Here is a 13,276-nt window from a genome sequence, read left to right on the forward strand (position 1 = left end):
AGGTTATGCAGAGAAATCCTCTCTCAGGAAATAAATGAAAGAACTGTGTGAAACAATGGATAGATTTCAGTCTACACTGCTATCCTTGTCTCTGATACAATATTGATTTTGGCTGCTTTTCTCATTGTAGGTTTCCTTCCTTTTTGGCAACTCACATACTATCTATCTCAAGGAACTCACACAGATCTTTATTCCTGATGAATCTGAGTCTATGTCCTGAGCATTTGTTAGTCCAAGTTCACCTCAATTTCTTGATGTGGCTGTGAGTAGGTAGTGAAGTATCCACAACCCTATCAACTTAAGTTCCACTACTCCTCCCTGCTGATAACATGAGACGTCAATCCTATCTTCTTATCATCAACTTCAGCTGCTATTGATGCTATTGATGCTATAGTAACTCCAGTATTTTATTGGTAAGGTACAGGACTAAAGTGTCCCAAATGGCAGTGCGGCATGTAGCATCAGATCTAATAAGTTTACCACAGACGTGATAGACTGTAACACCAGGATTTCTTTTTTGACTTTAGCTCTGTTATTGTTAAATGACTAAAATGGAAATTTCAAGAACATGTAGGGGACACTAACTGGAGAAGTTTTTATATTTTGATATGAATACTATAAATTCAATGAGATGTACCTGCCAAAAAATAAGTATGTCCTTTTCAGTTAATGGAGTTTCAAAATCACTTTTTCTAGATTGGAAGAATTAATATCCACAGGCATTGGTTTTATCATGAAAAAATATTAAAAAATGTGATATCAGAATATATGATATTCAAAGAATTGGCCCCACTCCCGGGGGTGGAAGCCAACAGGGGGCATTTCCCACGTGGGATCTAACCTTATGAGAGGAAATTAGCTGCTAACTTACTTTTCAATATAGAATGTGAGTCTCCTTAAAGCATGTCAATATTTTATATTTAAACGAAAATAATAGGAAAAAAAGAATTTAAAAGAAAATCCCACAAACACAGCTTAGGTTGCTTTCAACTCCCTTATTGCAATATCAAGAAACATATTTCTTTTCTTCTTCAATGAGCTTAATTTCCTACAAAGAAAAGCTCTTCCATCTGGAACCCTTCAGCATCTAAATTTACTCTCCGTGGATTGCTGTTATTATGATTAGGAACCAAATGATGCCCAAGAACGAACCGATACAGCGCAGAAAAATGTTGCTTATACTTCCTGCCTTAGAAGAAATTTCTGATTTCTTCCTTGGAATGCCTCATGTGTCACTGGAAATAAAAATAAACAAAAGATGTATTCCTTCAGAAAACAACAATCAGAATAAGGGTTTGTTTCTCCAATGGCCATCTGTCTATTGCTCTCTGGGAGGATGCTGCACTTTCTACTCCTCAATCTTAGGCAGAGATTCAAACATGAGATTTTAAAAAGGAGCTTAAAATGGTTCTCCCATAGCATACCAGGCAGACAGTGAAGGTGCTTTGCAAGTAGGAGAGATGCCATTGTAGTCTTCTCATGATGTTGGACTTAAAGAGACACAAAGAGATAACTTCCTCCTGACTTAAGAGGATGTTGTGTGAAGTTAGCAGTAAACGGTAATCAGGACCAGTTCTGCCATGGTTCTCAATCTGTCCATCAATCACTAGATCCCAACTCTACCAGAGGACAAACTGTGATGGGAAAAGCAAAATTAAAACTAACAAAAAGCATACCAGAACAATGCCAATCACCCACTACCACCTCTTCTGGCTATGAGATATCTTATTTGAGACAGGAAGAGAAATGTGATGAATAAATACAAGACCGTTCTAAAAGTTGTTTCGAAAGAAAGTCACACAAAACACTTTGGAAAATATGAAAAGAAATTTTACCCTGAAGTCAAGGCTAAAATTCCAGAAAACCTTTATATAAGAACTATATTTCATGGTATCTCATCCTCAAGAACATTTCCCCCTAAGATGGATGATCACTACAGATTTGGATCCCATCCCCTTCAGTTTTTAAGATCTCCCACATCTAAGCATCAAGACACTGACTACATGTAACTGAAGCTACCTTCAATCTTTTGTAGAGTGTTTCTGAAGTCAACACTGCACGACAATGTTATTTGCCTTTTTCACCATGCTGCTGTTTATCGTGCAGAAGGCATGCAAACAACTGTCTCATATATTCAAGAAAGTCGGAAGACAAAACTCAACCAGAAGCTGTATTCTTCACTGTCATGTTTTCACAAAAATGAAAGTCAGGTCTGCTTTAAAAGGTCCACGGAAAAGCAGTATACGCTGTTTGTTTTATTAAACCTGGACCTTTGAGTGCATGTATTTTTAATATATTGTGTTACAATATAAAAATCACCCTTGCAGACTTATTTATTGTTGAAGTAAAAGGGACACTCTGATGGAACAGGACTTAGGAGATTATTGAATTGTGAATTGAGCTGGTCACCAATTCTATTTGAAAGTCGCCAACAAACTGTGATTATTTTTTTAGACCCACGATATTAGGTGTTTTCTCAAAAACAAATAAAAATCTTCTACCATGAGCCTGAGAGATTCCCAACAGTGGAAACTCACTTAATAGCATACATGGGGATACTAACTTAGATTTTTGTTAGAATTGAAAGATTTACACACATTGGAAAATCATATTTTCCCCAAATGGCCAATAAATAATATCACAAAATTATATCTGTACCTAAGATCTATTCTGAGTGAAATAAAAATGAATAGAATCAATGTATGAGAAATTAGTTGATAAAGCTTCCACATTTTACATTATAAATAATCTTTAAGAACTGACTTTACTTCAAAGTTTGGTGTAAGATTACTGGCTACACACAACTCTTTGCAAAGTCTATTAAGATAGCTCTCACTCTTCCCACTCTTTAACTGTGTGGAATAGATTTTCTTCATTCGGCCCAAGCAAAACAGCATACTACAACCACCAGGTACAATCTGGATGTGATAATACATTTTTTTCCCATTAACTGCATATTAAAAAGATTTTTTAAAAAAATTAAAACAATGAAATACTTATTAAAATTTTTGGAAACTAGTTACATTTATACATAAAATAAATTAGCACATAATGGATTTATTATTGCTACTGTTATAATACAAATTATACATTATTTTTAAATGACTCCAGTTTAATTTCAATACTGGAAATTTTATAGTTTTATAGCAAAAGACTCTTTGGCCTATTAGAAAAATTTTTAAGAATACAAGGGCATCCTAAGGCCAAAACTTTAAGATCTGCTGCTGTGTCAGACATAAAACCACACTATTATGCTAGATTAACTAAAACACTGTGTTATTGATGCAAGAACATTTAAGCATGGCAAGGAAGAGAATAGAGTCCAGAAATAGACTCATATATATGATAATTAAATACTATGATAAAGTTTGCATTTTAAATTAGAAATTATATCAAGCAGGGTCTTGACAGGAAGCAGATGGCACAGTCAAATGAGGTAATTGGAGACATTCTAATAAAGGGACTTTTTCAAGGATATGGGCAGAAATAAGGAGCTCCACCTAGGATAAAGAAGCATGCTTTTGTCAGAAAGAGAGATCCGTTTATAACTCACTAGAGAGAAGGAAGAAAACTAGAGAAAAAAACTAGCCCAGATGGACCTACAACCCCCAGAAGAGGAAAAGTCATTTCCAAGTCATGGCCAACAGGGAGCTAAAAGAACAACTGGATTTCACTTTCCTTCCATACTTTTCTGAATCATCGCTATTTCCTCCATTTGCCAAAAAACCAACTGAAAAACCAGATCATCCCAGGGTGCAGGAGTCAGTACTGGAGCACAGTAGCGAAAGCTGCATGTAGGAGATCTTCAGTTCAGTCCACTGGTCTTGCTTCTCAGCAACTGCTTTGAGTCTTTGCATCGATGCTTTCTGTCCTGAGTCCTCTTCCTCCTCCATGATGGAAAGCATCACTGTTTTGATGCAGTGGGTTGGATAATAGCTACATGGGTGTGGGAAATGTTGATGTAAAAGTCATTTCATGTCCTAAATCTCTGACCAGGTGAAGGCTCTAATGTAGGGTATCCTTGGGATCTGCACTGTTACGTGCTGCTCCCAAATCCATATGTTGGAACTCCAACTACCAATGGGAGAATATTGGGAAGCTGGACTTCTGGGAGGTTAGCAAGCCTCCGAGAGCCAAGCCTCTACAATGGGAATAGTGTCCTCAGGATAAAAGAGAGTAAAGTCATGAGATCTCAGTGGGCACTCAGCAAGAAGGCCACCTTAAGCAATAGGATCCTCTTCAAGAATCTGAACCTGCTGACACTCTCAACTTATTCTTTCCACTTCACAAACAAATAATGATTTGTCTGAACTACCTGTTTAAAGAAAAGAAAAATTATTACTGAAATCAAGCCCATATTTGACAAGAGAAGAATTTTCTTGACAAGGAGACTTTGAAATGCATAAGGGACATTAATTTCACTTGAAGTGATGCAAGTCCTCTTTCCAATTACACAAGCTGAAGATGTTTTACTTAGTCTATCAAAACACTTTGATGGGTCCAGTATAGAACTCATGAAGGGCCTATGAGCAACTAGCTATAGCTAAGACCTCTGAACTCTGAAACACTGAATTTCAGGATTTTTGTGGTAAATATTCCCTTGTCATCTTGGGTAGTAACATAACATTTGTCTGTCTTCTCCACTCAAGGATTCTATTAAATGTACAAACTTGTTGATGAAATGGATTTGATATAGGGGTGAAAACTTACACTGGAGTATCAAGCACAGGATATGTATAGTGCTTTTATTTGATCGCTGATCCTCCCCTCATCAGCCTCCTTGGTTCCCCTTTCCCAACTCAATAATCTCCTCCCTGATTACATATCATATGTATTTCATTCTTTTTTTCTACTCCTCCCATTAACGGCTCCTATTTCTTTCTTATTGTCTCCTTTCTAGTTTCATGACCTTTGTGAATGTGCACTTACATGTGCACACACACATAAGCACATACAAATTGAAATACACAGTCTTTTTGTGAGAGAAAACATATAATATCTATTGTTCTGTGTCTAGTCTATGTTTCTTGAAATGGTAGTTACAACTCTGTCTATGTTGCTGCAAACACTGTCGTTTCATTTTTCCTCATGACCTAGTTAGTACAAGTCCATTGAGTATATGTACCATGATTTCTTTATTCACTCATAAACTGATGAGCACATAGGCTGCTTCTAACTCCTGGGTGCTGTGAATAGTCCAATAATAAATACAGATGTGCGAGTGACTTTGTGTTAAGATTAAATCCTCTGATATATGCTCAGTGATGGTAGAGATGGGTCATACAGTAGTTGTATTTATTTAGTTTTATTTCTGACTTAACAGTGAAAAGCCACTTATTAAACTCGTTGATTGTAAAATTTAGGTTATTCTGTAATGTGCACTCTCACATGCATAATATTCAAGGACTGAGAAATAAGCTTTCCTTCGCAGTGCTACAATTTGATCTGCATCTACACAGTTTTGATTTGTGAAAAATAAATGAAGATACCCTTCTTTTGACTAAAGAAAATAAATTATTAACCCCTGGGGCCACAGAGAATAAGTACAGAGGCTTTGCTCAAGATAAAGTAATAAATTTAACACGAAAGATGTTTCAGGGACAAGGATCTGTCACCGTTAATGATGCTTGAGGTTTAGAATACTATAATAAAGTTCCGCAGAGTAGTTCCATGAAAAACTCATTATTAACCTACATATGACCACCTCCTGCATTGCCAACAGAAACTGAGCAGTTGCCTGGTAGTTTGTCCTTCTTCCTCTTCTTTAAGCCATAAATTGCTGCCCTTCTTTATGGAAGATTATGTTCCTATTCTATTTTTGTCCTAAGATGCTTTGGGCATAAGCAGCAAATTGTCCTGTTTCACTTGGAGATGACTTGTCAGGAAACTCTTTCTGGTGCCCACATCGTCTCTTCTGTAAAGGGTTTTAGAGTACAGGTACTCAAATCACTGCTCACACATGGTTTGCTCTACTTTCAGACCCTGGCCAGCGTGCCAAAGAGCTTCTACTTAAATATTTATCTTACACAGATATGCTTCATGTGGTGCTTCTTACAACAATGACAGGGTGAGTTTGAAAGACGGAGGCCAGTAGGAATTTCAGAACGAATTCACTTTGTTATGCTCCATTGAAGATTTCACCTTTGTTCCCAGCATGAGGGCAGACGCCAACTTGAAATTTAAGGAGGGTTAAACAGCAACAAATGACAGGAGTAAAATAAAGATTAGTAATGTGCGTTGACTTTGAAGTGAGACCTTAACCAGTGCATCTTGAGTGTGTGAGCTTCATTTGTGCACTTTAAATCTTTTAAGATGAAATGTAAGGGGTTTTCCTGTATGTCAAGCTCAGTTGTACATGTGGGAAATGGATAATAACTTAAATATGTTAACTTGTAAGTACATAGCACCTCTGGGGACCAACAGATGTTGACTGAGCTCTGGGTGTGACTATGATAATCAAGGAAGACATATTTTGCACCATTGGTTTCCTGTATCCATTGTATTTGACCTGGCAAGTCTGGCTCTCAGAGTAACATGTCTCAGTGCCTCAGGTTTCTCAATCATCTAGATGCTTCTTCTGGATATAAACACTTGAAAAATGGCTATTATGAAGACTATGGTAAAATTTAAACATCTGAATCCTCAGTGGTACCACACTCATACCACATCAGGGCATACAGACAAATACTGACATACCTACAGTGGCCACATTGAACTGCCTCACAGGCAGACTCTTCGGACTCCATCCACTGTCAAGTAATTCTTGTCATACATTTTGTAGGCCAGTTTTTACTTTGCCCAAACTTTAATCAAAAATGCCATACGCACTATCCACAGAGCAAAACTAGTTTTGTTCTTGTTTAGATATATTTCTAAAGCATATTTTGTTCTGTGGTATTTTGAATGAGAATGGTCCCACAGGCTCATGTGATCGAGCATTTGGCCCCCAGTTAGCGGAACTGTTTGAGAAAACCTGAAAGATATAATCTTTTGGAGGAGGTTTGTCACTGGGTTTGTATGTCGAGGTGTCAAAATACATGCTATTCTCAGTGTGTTCTCTGCCTCCTATTCGTGGTTTGAACTAAAAGCTCTCAGCTGTTCCTTCCTCCATGTCTTCATTCTGCAACCAAGGACTCTGACCCTCTGGATCCCTAAGCCCAATTAGCTGCCTTGTTTTATCAGTTGCCTTGGTGATGGTGTTTTATCACAGCAACAGAAAGGTTATTAATGAAGGTTCTCTGTTATCAGACTTCTGACCCAAGTAAACCATTTGCAACAGAGGAAGGACTAAGATGTGAACCCAAGATGGAACTGAAATCCTTCCTCACAGCAAGACCTTGGGCAAGTTAACAGACCTTTCAGGGCCCAGTTTGCCACAATGGTAAAAGAGAATGTACCTGTCTTGTAACATTTATGTGAGAATAAATGTATACAATAAAGAATCCTAGAGAAAGGGAAAGGAGGCACTTGGTGAAAACTGAAAATCATTTTCTTTTCCTTAAAGACATGTTGCAAATAATGTCAGCAGCAGCTATTTCCAGGAGGCCAAGCTGTCAGAAGAAACCTTAGGTGTAAGGAAAAATACTTTGTAAAATTTAATTTGGAAGGTCTAATTGAAACTGCCCACTTCAAAGGCATGCTGGTTAAGATACAAAGGTGATATTTATCAGCAGGAGAAGACTTTGAACCTAAATATTCTCACATTATGTGTCTTCCATCGTTGTTAATGTAGCACCCAGACTTCCCTCTTTGAATGTCTTGATTGTTTAGTCTTAGGTTGTGACTCACATGACAGAACTGGAGTCATTTACAACAGCTATAAATGAGTAAGTAGGTTTTTATTCCCTTCTGGTTCCTCGAGGAAAGAAAAGTGTAGTAGAACCTTATGTGTATGTCTTTGTGTGTTTATCTGTGTGTAGAGTTATATGACACTGATCATATTGGAATTACAAAATGTATTACTGTACATTAATATATCTTGTTGCTTTCAAAACCCTCTTTAATCTTTTAAAATATTCTTATTAAACTATATATTTAACAAAGTTTTATTTTATAAGAAGGTCATACTACTGGATAATCTCATCTAACTAAAAAAAATACAAAACCAGACATTAGACACCTATGCACATACATGCACATGTGTGTAAACACACACAAGCACACATTCTAACGGGTTTTATGAATCCCACACACTTAACTTCATGCAGTGAGCTCTAGAGAATATCACATTCTTCATTTAGAACCCAATTACTTTCACTTCATGTTCCCCAGTCACCAGCAGATTAGCAGAGGTAGAGATAGTGTGAGATAAATTACAAACAGAAAGTGATGCTGTTAGTTTTATGCATGAGTATGTGATGAGGCGGAAGGATGCTCAAAATTTTGATACAAACAACACATAGACTGCAGTCACTGAGTGACTGCGTCAAAGAGTTGCAAATGCTCCAAAAGTCCCTGTAACACTTAGTTTGTCAGGGTGTCTATTAACTTTAGCATCACTTGAGCATCATCCGGAGAGGTTATGTTACGCCTACTATTCTTGTTGTGTGCTCAGGTGTGTGCAGGCACACCTGGAGGCCCGAGGTCAACAGCAGGTGTCTTCCACTATTTGCCACCTCACTTTTTATTTTTACAGACAGACTCATTTCCTGAACCCAGAGCTTGCTGACGAGGCTACATTAGTCTCTTAGTTAGGGTTTCTATTACTGTGAAGAGACACCATGACCACGGCAACATTTTATTGAGGTGGCTCCTTACTGTTCCAGAGGTTCAGTCCAATATCATCGTGGAGGGAAGCATGGCAGTGTGCAGGCAGACGTGGTGCTAGAGGAGTAGCTGAGAGTCCTACATCTTGCAGGCAACAGAAAGTTGAATGACACACTGGACTGTATCCCGAGCATCGGAAACCTCAAAGCCTGTCCCCACAGTGACACACTTCCTCTAACAAGGTCACACCTACTTCAGCGAAGCCACGCTTTTTAATAGTCCCACTCCCTATGAAATTATGGGGCCAATGACTTTCAAACTACCAAAATTAGTTCACCAGTAAGTCCTTGGAAATGTTAGCACATGCAACCCTACTGGGCTTTTTATACTCTGGGAATCTGAATTCAGATGTTGATGCTTACAAAGGAGCACTTTACCAAGGAAGCCATCTTCTCAGTCCCTTATTACCTAAGTGGTAGGTTGGCAGGACTTGGAATCATAAATGCTTAAATTAAAAAATAAATTCATTTTCTTGATGCTGACAGTTTCCTTCAATAATATATAGTGTCACATACACTAGATAATGATTTTTAGTAACCAAGGTAAACACCAAGTATCTCTGTTTCATTAACAACATAAGCAGTGTGTGCCTTTGTTCACCCCTGGACTTCATGAAGACTGGAGTGTGATGCTGACCTGTGACTCTGAGTCCTGAGTCCTTTGAAATATGCCCCAGAAGTTCCTAAACACACGCCAGGGAAAATTTTGTCAGAAAGGAATGCCATATTGATAGACAGTGCTTGAATTCCCCTGTCCCCAAACAAAAATATAGCTACTAACGGACATAATTTTGTGTAAATATTATAAATTAGAGGCTTAAAAGTTACATTTGCACCAAAAACTTCCAGAGAAATCCCCAGGTTTGTTTATTTCTCTATCAACAAAATATTCTGTCATCTTTCTTCTGTTAAATGATGAGCAAGTCTGAAAACTGGCCAGAGAAATCCTTTGCTCAGAGTGCAACTGAAGACTGGAATCACACAAAATCTGAAGCTGCCATTTAAATTCATGGATTTCCATGTGACCTAATTTTGGGTGTCCCCAAACCTGAAGGTATTATGTTGCTATAAAACTCTTATGGGATATTTAAAAGCCTTAACTTAGCTAAAGATCAATAAATTTAATCAGAGTTTTCTCTCCAATTAGGCAGTGGTAGGAGACTGTTATCCATTATATTCTTAAAAGAGTCCATTATAATTTCCCATAGTCTATTTGCTTCCTGAAAACCTCATTAAAATAGTTTTTTTTCTACTGGTTATAAACTTGCATGTGTGTGCATTTATATAAAGAAGAATTAATCATGATACTCCTTATACTAATAATTAATAACTTCCGATATAGCTGTATAATTTAAATTAGTTCAGATCATATCATACATTAAAATTTTAAGTCCTGAGTACTTTCTTTTTGTTCCGCCCCACCACTCGAAATATCTCACATTGTATTTTCCCTGTGTAACAATAAAGACTTGGCTAATATCGTTTTAAATGTCATATTTTATTTGTTCTAAAGTCCACTTACTGATATTTCTACTGTTTTCAATGAGCTACAGATTTCATAGCTCCTGTGAGAAGAACAGTTTCAAATTAGGTAGCAGTAATGATTTTATTGGTGCTGTGGAGATATTAGCTGTTCAATCAATCAACACGTACATATTTAGCATCTTTGAAATGCCCCATCATGGACCATGAGCTGGAAAGAATGGCAGCTCAGAAGAGAACAGGATGTGAGAATGAGGGGAGAGCGCTGTGGCAAAAGGAAGTGCCTGACGGAGCCCTGCTTCCTGAATTCTCATCTTAGTCACACAGCTCTGCGTAGCAATGAACACTTGGCACGTTTCCAGAACATTCTAAGATAATTTCTGAAGTAACTCACCACTTCACATGTAGGTCCCTGACTCAGAAAACGCTCCCTTGCTGCTATTACCATAGCCACTTGCAGTGTGAATTTGGGCAAACACTGAGATTTGCAGAGAGTGGATTTAATTAATCCTCAAACAATGAACACCTAATAAGAATCTTAGGGCACACAAACACATACCAGGTAGATGTTAATACCATCAATGACGCTGTAGTTCATACTATTATTTATAGTAATAATTCTTACAGTTATTTATCTGGTATGCTAGACTAGGCATGTATGAGCATTTTTAACCATCCACAACTATATATACACACTTTATGAATACATACTATTTTCTCACAATTTTAAAAATCTACCTATAGAAAGATGAATGAGCAAATGAGCTTTCCCAACATCACACACCTTTTAAGGGTTAGGAAACACTAGCCTTTCTGTGACCACTTCCAAAGTCCCTTCTCTAGATCAGTTTTCTACTAGCTCTCCTGTTATTGGATCCAAAGTCCCTCCTCTGGACAACTTTTCCACATTTCCGAGGGATGTAGATTAAGCACATCCCTCTGATTAAGAACAGATTAAGCAGTCTTTTTAGACATTATAATCTTTATAACAGAGACTAATTGTTGAGCTGTAGATGAGAAAGAGATCGTGCTGAATCAGATGAGCTGGTGAAGCTGTAGTCTGAATTTCCCTGGGAAGACAGTCGAAAAAACTCTCGAGAACAAATGAAAGCGAAGCCGGAGCTGTGGGTGCCTTTTTGGCCCGCGGTGTCTCAGATTCATTCTTAAGGAACTGAGAACTTAATCTTCCAAAATGTCAAAAAGACCATCTTATGCCCCACCTCCCACCCCATCTCCTGCAACACAAATGCCCAGCACACCAGGGTTTGTGGGATACAATCCATACAGTCATCTCGCCTACAACAACTACAGACTGGAAGGGAACCCGGGCACCAACAGCCGGGTCACCGCATCATCTGGTATCACGATTTCAAAGCCTCCAAAGCCACCAGATAAGCCGCTGATGCCCTACATGAGGTACAGCAGAAAGGTCTGGGACCAAATAAAGGCTTCCAACCCTGACCTAAAGTTGTGGGGAATTGGCAAGATTATTGGTGGCATGTGGCGAGATCTCACTGATGAAGAGAAACAAGAATATTTAAACGAATACAAAGCCGAAAAGATAGAGTACAATGAATCTATGAAGGACTATCATAATTCCCCTGCATACCTTGCATATATTAATGCAAAAAGTCGTGCCGAAACTGCATTAGAGGAAGAAAGTCGACAGAGACAGTCTCGCATGGAGAAAGGAGAGCCTTATATGAGCATTCAGCACGCTGAGGATCCAAATGATTATGATGACGGCTTTTCAATGAAGCATACAGCTACCGCCCGTTTCCAGAGAAACTACTGCCTCATCAGTGAGATCCTCAGTGAGAGCGTGGTCCCTGATGTGCGGTCGGTCGGTTGTCACAACAGCTAGAATGCAGGTCCTCAAGCGACAGGTTCAGTCTTTAATGGTTCATCAGCGAAAACGAGAAGCCGAACTTCTTCAGATAGAGGAGCGACACCAGGAAAAGAAGAGGAAATTCCTGGAAAGCACAGATTCCTTTAACAATGAACTGAAAAGGTTATGCGGTCTGAAGGTGGAAGTCGACATGGAGAAAATCGCAGCTGAAATTGCACAGGCAGAGGAGCAGGCCCGCAAAAGGCAGGAGGAACGGGAGGAGGAAGCAGCGGAGCAAGCTGAGCGCAGTTAGGGCAGCATTGCCCCTGAGGAAGAGCAAGCAACAAACAACGCTGAGTAGAAGAAGGATGAAGAGAGCATCCCTATGGAGACAGAGGAGACACACCTGGAAGAAACGACAGAAAGCCAGCTGAATGGTGAAGAAGGCACATCTCTTCCTGAGGACAAGGAGAGTGGGCAGGAGGGGGCTGACAGCATGGAGGTCGAAGGGACCAGTGATAGTAATACTGGCTCAGAGAGCAACAGGGCAACAGTAGAGGAGCCACCCACAGACCCCATGCCAGAAGACGAGAAGAAGGAATAAATGTTGCCTTGTTTTATGTGTCCTAAAACTTTTTTAAATGGAAAAAAATGTTTTTTGGTTTTAATGGTGGAAAAAAAAAGAAAAAGAAAGAAAGAAAAAATTCTCTTCCCCCAAGATAGCACACCAACAACGGACCAAAAAAAAAAAAAAAACCAAAATGATTTTACCAAACAGCAACGTTGTCAACCACTGAGTTAAGTGTGGGTGAGGAGTTATCTACAGGATCGTGGATGAGTCAACAATTGGTCCACCTCAGAAGAGCCACTGCACAGCATAGTGCACTGACACCGCACTGTGATAGCGACAGGTCTCATCTTGCCTGGGTTTGACTACACCTATACTCTACATTTTTTAGCATTAAGTACATTCAGTCATTTTTAGACACACACACACACACATATGTAAATATTTTATATGAGAGACAAGTGATATATATATACCAGAAAGTGTGTCCGTTAGATACCTTTCAGCTGACCAATTCACCTGATGGATCCCTGTATTCAATTCTTTCTTTAAAGTCTGCTAACCAAAACTAATGAAGCATGCATTCTCAGAGCTATAGAACAGTGGTTCTTGACCTGTAGGTTGCCTTTCACA

General features: G+C 38.7%; 1 pseudogene; it reads left to right on the forward strand.

Moving 5' to 3' along the window:
• The first annotated feature begins 11,353 nt into the window (after positions 1 to 11,353).
• LOC125408392 (SWI/SNF-related matrix-associated actin-dependent regulator of chromatin subfamily E member 1 pseudogene) lies at positions 11,354 to 12,721 on the forward strand (annotated as a pseudogene).
• The last annotated feature ends 555 nt before the right edge of the window (positions 12,722 to 13,276 follow it).

The sequence above is a fragment of the Myodes glareolus genome, chromosome 9 (genome assembly GCF_982192425.1).
Source record: "Myodes glareolus chromosome 9, mMyoGla1.1, whole genome shotgun sequence".
Classification (NCBI taxonomy): Eukaryota; Metazoa; Chordata; class Mammalia; order Rodentia; family Cricetidae; genus Myodes; species Myodes glareolus.